Source organism: Cibotium barometz, chromosome 53, assembly GCF_041138505.1.
Source record: "Cibotium barometz isolate CiBa-2024 chromosome 53, ASM4113850v1, whole genome shotgun sequence".
Classification (NCBI taxonomy): domain Eukaryota; kingdom Viridiplantae; phylum Streptophyta; class Polypodiopsida; order Cyatheales; family Cibotiaceae; genus Cibotium; species Cibotium barometz.
The window spans coordinates 21,384,809-21,392,866 of NC_141098.1; positions in this window are offsets into that span (position 1 = coordinate 21,384,809).

An 8,058-nucleotide genomic window follows, 5' to 3' on the forward strand; every position below is an offset into this window, starting at 1 on the left:
TGTTGTCAAAATTATTGAGAATTATCAGTAATAGCACAGCGAAGCTATGGTAAAATTTCTAAAAAAACTAACATATAAATCATTTTCATTCATAATATGAAAAGAGGACTTCCTACCATATTCTAGGATTTATCATCCTAGATTAATTGAATGATTCTCATTATAATTATGGAAAATTTGATTTTTATGTTTATGCATAAATAGTTAATTAGGAAAAAGAGAAATTCCTAGTAATTCATTTTTATGTTAAAAGAGTAATCCCCAATGACAATGGAAATCCATGTATTCCAATGAAGTAAGAGAAAAATTGGGATACTAAAATAATGTATATTTTATTTAAAAATTAAAGAGGAATTTTAGTTTAATTTATCTTTCTGCATAGATAAATTTAAATGATGAAAGAGGAATTCCCACCATATTGGAATTCAAATATCTAAATGAGGAAAGTGTAATTTTTAGCATATTGAAATTAATGGGTATTTTATTTAAATTCAAAGATAAATTTTAGATAAGTTTATTTTATCTATGAGAAATATTTAAATGGTAAAAGAGGAATTCCTATGACATTTGGAATTCCATCATTTAGATGGGAAAAGAGAAATTCCTAGCATATTGAAATTAATGGGTATTTTATTTAAATTCAAAGATAAATTTTAGATAAATTTATTTTATCTGAGAAATATTTAAATGGTAAAAGGAGAATTCCTATGACATTTGGAATTCCATCATTTAGATGGGAAAAGAGAAATTCCTATCATATTGAATTAATGGGTATTTTATTATGAGAAATATTGATGATAAAAGAGAAATATATAAAAGAATGGATGTGGATGTGGATCTGTATGTGGAAGAATGGATGTGGTGTATGTGAAAGAATGGATATGGGTGTGTATGTGGATGTGTATGTGGAAGAATAGATGTGGATGTGTATGCGGAAGAATGGATGTGGAGATGTGTATGCGGAAGAATGTATGTGGATGTGTATGTAGAAGAATGTATGTGGATGTGTATGTGGAAGAATGAATGCGGATGTGTATGTGGAAGAATGGATGGGGTTGTGTATGTGGAAGAATGGATGTGGATGTGCATGTGAAAGGATGTGATATCGATGTGAGTGAATGAATGAGATGTGATGTGATGTGAATCAATATGTGAATGAATGAGATGTGAGATGTCATGCGAATCGGATGTAAATGTATGATATGGGATGTGAATGGATGAGATGTGATGTGATGTGAATCGGGATAAGAATGAATGAGATGAGATGTGATGTAAATTGAGATAGATGTGAAATGAATGAGATGTGATGGGATGTGAATATGGGTTGATGCGAGTGGATGAGATGTGATGAGAATAAATGAGAAAAGATGTGCTGAGATGGAAAATGATGTGATTGAGAATGGGTATACATATAAATTGGATATGGATTGAGTAATAAGGACAGATGTGGAACAATGTGAAAGACGAGAGTTCATTATAGAAACTGTATTTATGACCTATTTTTAAATGACTATTTTATGTCAATAATGCTAGGGAAGCATTTTGACCGTCTTGAGAATAAGGTCGTGGAGACCTAACTGATAAAGTTGCAATAGCTGATGGAGAGTCAATGGAGGACATCTCGCGTAGCAAGGTCGGCCGAGGTCTTGTTGACCAGCCTCGGTTTGATTTAAATGGTGAGCTTCCGATACGGTGGATGAGGGACCAAGGAAGCGGCCTATGAGTGAAGCCCTAGGTCACCTGCGACGAAGGATCCTAGAGGGTGTTAACCATACGGTGCTCGGGCTCTGGGTCGCCGAAGATACCCACACGTGCATCATGGAAGATATTGGAACAAGGAGTAAGAGTTGTTTTCTGAAACCGGGCATGGATCTGGTTGATTGAACTTGCTGGTCCTCAAAAAGGATGAGTCCATGGCTCTTTTATATGGATCTGTTGGTTGATCTTGCTGATCTTCAACGGAGATTCCATCTTGATTTTTATAAGTGAATTTATTGTCAGGTACTATGAGCTAGGAACTATCGAAAAGGCCCTTGAGGGACAGGTGGTGAGCATTCTGGTTGCCAATGATGCCATAGGTACACCGATGAAGGAATGATTGAAAATTAGAATTCAATCGGATATTTTGGAGGATTATGATCAGTGATACTATGGTTTCATTAAATGATTGTTTTAAAGATAACTGAATCTGTGAAAAAGGTAATTTCATATTGGGTGTGTAAGTGGTGTGACTGGCATTAAATTTGCATGAATATCCAGCTAGGCGGCCTAGGAACTCTTTTCCTTGGTACCCGAGACAATACCTAACCAAATTCCTAATTGGATCCCATCACTACAGTGGTTGGGTGGTTGGCTAACCCATGGGACTGGATGGGGTTAGGCTGGATGAGGTTAGGCTGGACTGATGGATCCGTAAAATGAGACTCAATTCTGTTATAGTATGATAGATGAAATAAATCCCGGATAGTAATTGTTCTATGGAAAAATAATCAATGGCTGTACCTCTCGATGGGGAAAAAGCGTTGGTTTCAATGATCCAAGTGCAAGTTTCTTCCTTGATCTGACAAGTGACTCAAGTTCAGTCGGATCAATTTGGTCAGTAATGACCCTGACTACGTTAGAGTACAAATATCTTGGAGGAATCGCCCGTGCTTTCTGGTAGGGGGGAGTTTTTCGGTTTTTGAAGAACCAAGGGATTAGTCTCTTATCCTGGGTGAGGCCCTGAGCGAGGGATCCTACCCCGCACAAGAAGTGCTACTTCCACTACTACCACCCCCGAATCCATTCCATGGAGGGGGCAGGGATCTTTCAAATCATTCTTGAGTGACTGATTTTGTCTCGCCATGCCAACCCTTGAGAGACACAACAAAAGATCCCATGGTCTGCATGTACAAGAGAACAAGCCATGAAGCATCACTAACTGCCACTCTAACGGCATCTGTAGTAGCAACCAAGCGACACAAAGGAACCAAAGGAGGCTCCGAGCCTCGAGTCACATTAAACTGACCCAAAACATCATTCCCAAAAAGTGGAGGCAAACACTCTCACACCCATATATACATAGTAACCACCACAAGATTGAAATGCTGTGTGTGAGAGATAAGTACATTTATATTTGTATGTAAGTATGCTTATATTTATTTGTGTGTGAGAGATAAGTACATTTATATTTGTATGTAAGTATGTATGTACGTATGCTTATATTTATTTGTATGTAAGTATGTATGTAAGTATGCTTATATTTATTTGTATGTAAGTATGTAAGCTTATATATAAGTATGTAAGTATATGTAGATATATGTAGGTATATGTATATAAAAGTATATGTAGATAGATGTAAATATATAATTACTTATGTAAGTATTTTATGTGTGTATATATGTAAGTATATAATAAGTATATAAGTATGCTCAAATTTATTTGTATATAAGTATGCTTATATATAAGTATATAAGTATATAAGTATACTTATATATGTTAGTATGCTTATATATATAAGTATGCTTTATTTGTATATGTAAGTATGCTTTTATATATATATATATATAAAAGTTATACCAAAAATTTTTAAAAAAATATTGTGTAAATGTGTGTGTGAGACAGAGAAATAAATCAAATATTTTATCTATATGTGTGTGTGAAAAATTAAAAAGAACCCATAAAATCAAAAAAATTCCCAATAAAAACAAAAAACATTCACTAAAAAAACCCAAAACATTCTCCCAAAAAAAGGAGCATACCATGGGCCATGGTCTATGGCCATTGTGGCCATAGACCATGGCTAAGGCCTTGGCCAATGGCCATTATAGCCATTGGCCATGGCATTGAGAACTAACATTTTTTTTTTGTAGGGTACCTTGAGGGGTGGAGTGTGGCGAGTGAAATGGACCGGAGGGCAGGCGCGCAGGCAGCGAGCAAGCTAGACTAGAGGGCGATGCATAGACCATGGCTAAGGCCTTGGCCAATGGCCATAACGGCCATGGCAAGAGCACTTAGACCATGGGCGCGCACCATGGTCTATGGTCATTGTGGCCATAAACCATGGCTAAGGCCTTGACTAATGGCCAATGGCCATAACGGCCATGGTAAGAGCACCTAGACCATCTGCGCGCGTGGATGGTTTGGGTGGTCTTGCCATGGCCATTATAGCCATTGGCAATTGCATTGATAGTATTTATATTTATTAGATATATAGTATTTAGTATTTATATATATAATACTTATATAAATACTTATATATACACACACTTATATGTAGTATATAGTACATTAGATATAGTATTTATAGTATATATTATTTATATTTATCAGATATAAATATATATATAGGATATAGTATTTTATATAACACTTATATATATAGTATACATATATATATACTTATATATACACACACACTTATAGTGTATAGTATATTAGATATATATATATATATATAACACTTAGATGTATAAATAGTATACACATATACTTATATAGCATATAGTTATATATTCACCTTACTATACACACACACACACAAAAACTTAGATATATAATATATATACACATAGTGTATTATATATGTACATATATATTTATGATATTTAAATCGTGTACATCACTCTAACTTTTAAAGAAGGATGACATCTCTCACACGCGTACACATGTCAATTCGTCGTGTGATTATCTTTCTCCACACTCACTAGAGGTATAAAGTAGCATTAGTAAAAGTGAAATGACATCTCTAACTTTACTGTCAAATGATTTGGACAGCTAAAGGATATTGGTTTGCTTAATTAAAAAGAATTAAGATTTGATATATAAAATTAGACTTTCTGGTCTATCTTAGAGTCCACCCTCATAGCCCTCTACTTTTGAGAATGTAGAGGGTATTCAAACTACTATTGTAAATGTGGAGGGTTGTCAACCCACCCCCACCCCCTCTTCTTGGTTCTTTGAGTGGTGCTCTATTGATTGAGTTGTGTATCTTTGTGGGAGTGCTATGGGGCTCACTAAAGCTTCAATAACATGGAGGATATGAACTAAAAATCTGGTTAGGCAGGTTCATTTACGGGATAACAAACTTCTTCTTAGCCAATTTTTCTTGCATAGCCTTCTACCTCCATCTCATAAGTTATTTCTCTGAATCCTCTCATAAGTTCTAAGGGTTGAGGGTTGACAGAGAGGAGTTATAGAGGCAAAACCTGATTGATGCTTGTCACCTCACAATGTGTTCAAAAATGATGCAATTTTTATGAGGAAAACGTAGGTCTTGAGCTCATCGGGCAAAATCATTCCGATACCTCATAGCCCTGATGGTTTTTGGGGTGCTCGACACACCTATAACATCAAATTTTGAAGAAAATGATGCCTAGAGCTGAATTGGGACTATCATCTAGCGCACAATTCATTAGAGATTTGAGCTTCAAGAAGGTGTTTTTTCTCCATAAATCAATGCTTAGGGTACTCAACACTATCAAGTAGAAAAGTTTATGTAATTGGTTTCATCAATTTTAGCTCAGTTATCTCAACATTACATTTAGCTCCAATTCTATAAATCTTTGCTAATCTTTGATTAAGCAAGGATTAGCTTGGCCAATTCTTATAATTGAGGGTTCAATCTTGACATTAGGCACGTGCTACACTCCCATACCACTTCACATTACAAAATTCCTTTGATTTAGTGCCTTAAGTACTCATTCCAAATCAGACTATTCATTGTTTTATGATTTTGGGAGTGTGTTTGACATTCATTTCTTTTAATCATTATGTTTAGCACTAATCAAATCCATTTGCAAAGGGATTAGACTCTGCCTTGAAGATAATTACTTGAAGGTAAGACCTTCCCTACATTTGTACATGGTTACCCCAAATAAAAAATAGATAAATTTGAAGGCTCTTCATTTCATACTAGGCAAACTAAGGTTAAGTTCACTCTTATGAGGAAGGGTTTATGGAACATAGCATGTGGAAAGGAAAAGAAACCTCTAGTTGGGGAAGCTAAAAGATGAGAAACCTCTTGCCATTATAGCTTTGGGCCTTAGTGATCAATTCATTCATTGTATTGATGGAATGGATACATCCTTTGAAGCTTGGGAAGCATTGGAAAAAATCTTTCGAGTGCAAGCTAAGAGCTCCAAGATTTGCCTGCTAATTCAACTGTTTGAGCTCAACAAGATGAAAGAAGACTCTCTTGCTAAACATCTTTACCATATGAAGAGTCTCACAACTCAACTTGCAGGTATTAAAATGAACATTGATGAAGATATTTGCATTGCTAATCCATTATACTCATTATATGCCTTTTAAATTCCACTTACTTTATAAAACTACAAACTAGAGTGAGTTCCAAGTTGGGCTAGATCCAAAGGAAGAGAAATGAATCTTCATCGGTTATGCTTTGGAGCAGAAAGGTCATAGATGATATAACCCTACCACTAGTGAGATACAAGTACTCATGAGATACGAGTAAGTAGAGATGTTATCGTTGATAAGATCAGTAGCTTGTATACACCAGCAGTGAGGCAATTATAAAAGATGTAAATGTAAGAAGTAATAATGTTACCCCACATGTAGAGCAACAATCACATGTGCTTAGTGGGCCTAGAGAATCCTCTAGGAGTGGATTTAATGTTAGTCCATGGTCAGGTAGGTTGAGGACAGATGTAGGTACATATGTATCATGCAAAGGGAAGGAAAAGATAAAACAACCTTTTATGCCTGACCTATCAGTAGGTCACTCACATGTGGATGGTGACTCTAGTGGCTCTAAGTAGAGCCTTGATGAGGATCTTAGCATTTCATCAATGGTTACTCCTGGTGCAAGGAGAACCAGGGCTGTTTTAAAGACACTTACAAATGATCTAGGTGTATACAAGTCACAAGGATTAGATACCTTGTTAACAGGTTAAGATATGATGATATACAACCCATTATTATGCTTACATAAAGAAATACATAAATTGGAGCCCACTTATTTTGAGCAAGCACTTGGAAATAAAAAATAGAAAGATGCCATAAATGAGGAGATGGTAGCATTGGATATAAATGCAACACTGGAGTTAGTGCTTTTGCCTAAGGAAAAGAAGGCAATTAGATGTAAGTGGGTGTATAAGGTTAAGCATAACTTAGATGGATCAATGAGCAAGTATAAGGAAAGATTGGTTGCCAAGGGTTATGCGCAAACCTATGGCATTGACTATGAGAAGACATTCAACCCAGTGCGAGAATGGCAACCATGAGAGTTATCATTGCTATGGCTATAGCAAAGGGTTGGTCTTTACATTAAATGGATATAAGGAATGCTTTCATACATGGTGATTTGTAACAAGAAGTATACATGCTGTAGCCACCATGTTATAAGAGTGATGCACACTTGGATTTCATGGACAGATTATACAAAGCCTTACATGGCCTAAACAAGGCACACCAAACATGGTCAAACAAGATCGGGGAGTATCTTGTCACCATTGAATTTCATATATCCTAATACAAATTTTTCACTTTATATGAGAAAGACAAATAGAGAGATCATGTTATTAGTCATTTGTGTGGATCACTTGATTATCACTGGTGATAGTGATGCTATTATAAATGATGTCAAAAGACTTCTAAAGTAGAAGTTTGAGATGAAGGATTTGGGTGAGCTGCGATATTTCTCAATCATAGAGGATCTTATATCATTTTGTTATTACAGAGGTAGTATGGCTTAGACATGTTATGTCCAAGTATAGTATGAGGCTTGAAGCCTATTTTAGTGCCATTGAAGGAGAACACAAAGCTTTTCATCACAGACACATGTGAGGTTTTAGAGGATCCCACTATGTGTATAGGCACTCTACATAACCATTACTATGCCAGACTTGAGCTATGTTGTTGGACATGTGAGTCAGTTTATGCAAGCCCCTAAGGCACTTGGATGTAGCTAGATAGATTCTCAAGTATAAAAAGTCCATAATTGATTATAGACTTTTCTATGAGTTTGTTATAGAGATACAACTACATGGGTACACAGATGCTGATTAGGCTGGTATAATCGACAATTACCTCATCAAGTGCAAAGGCAGAGTATAGAGT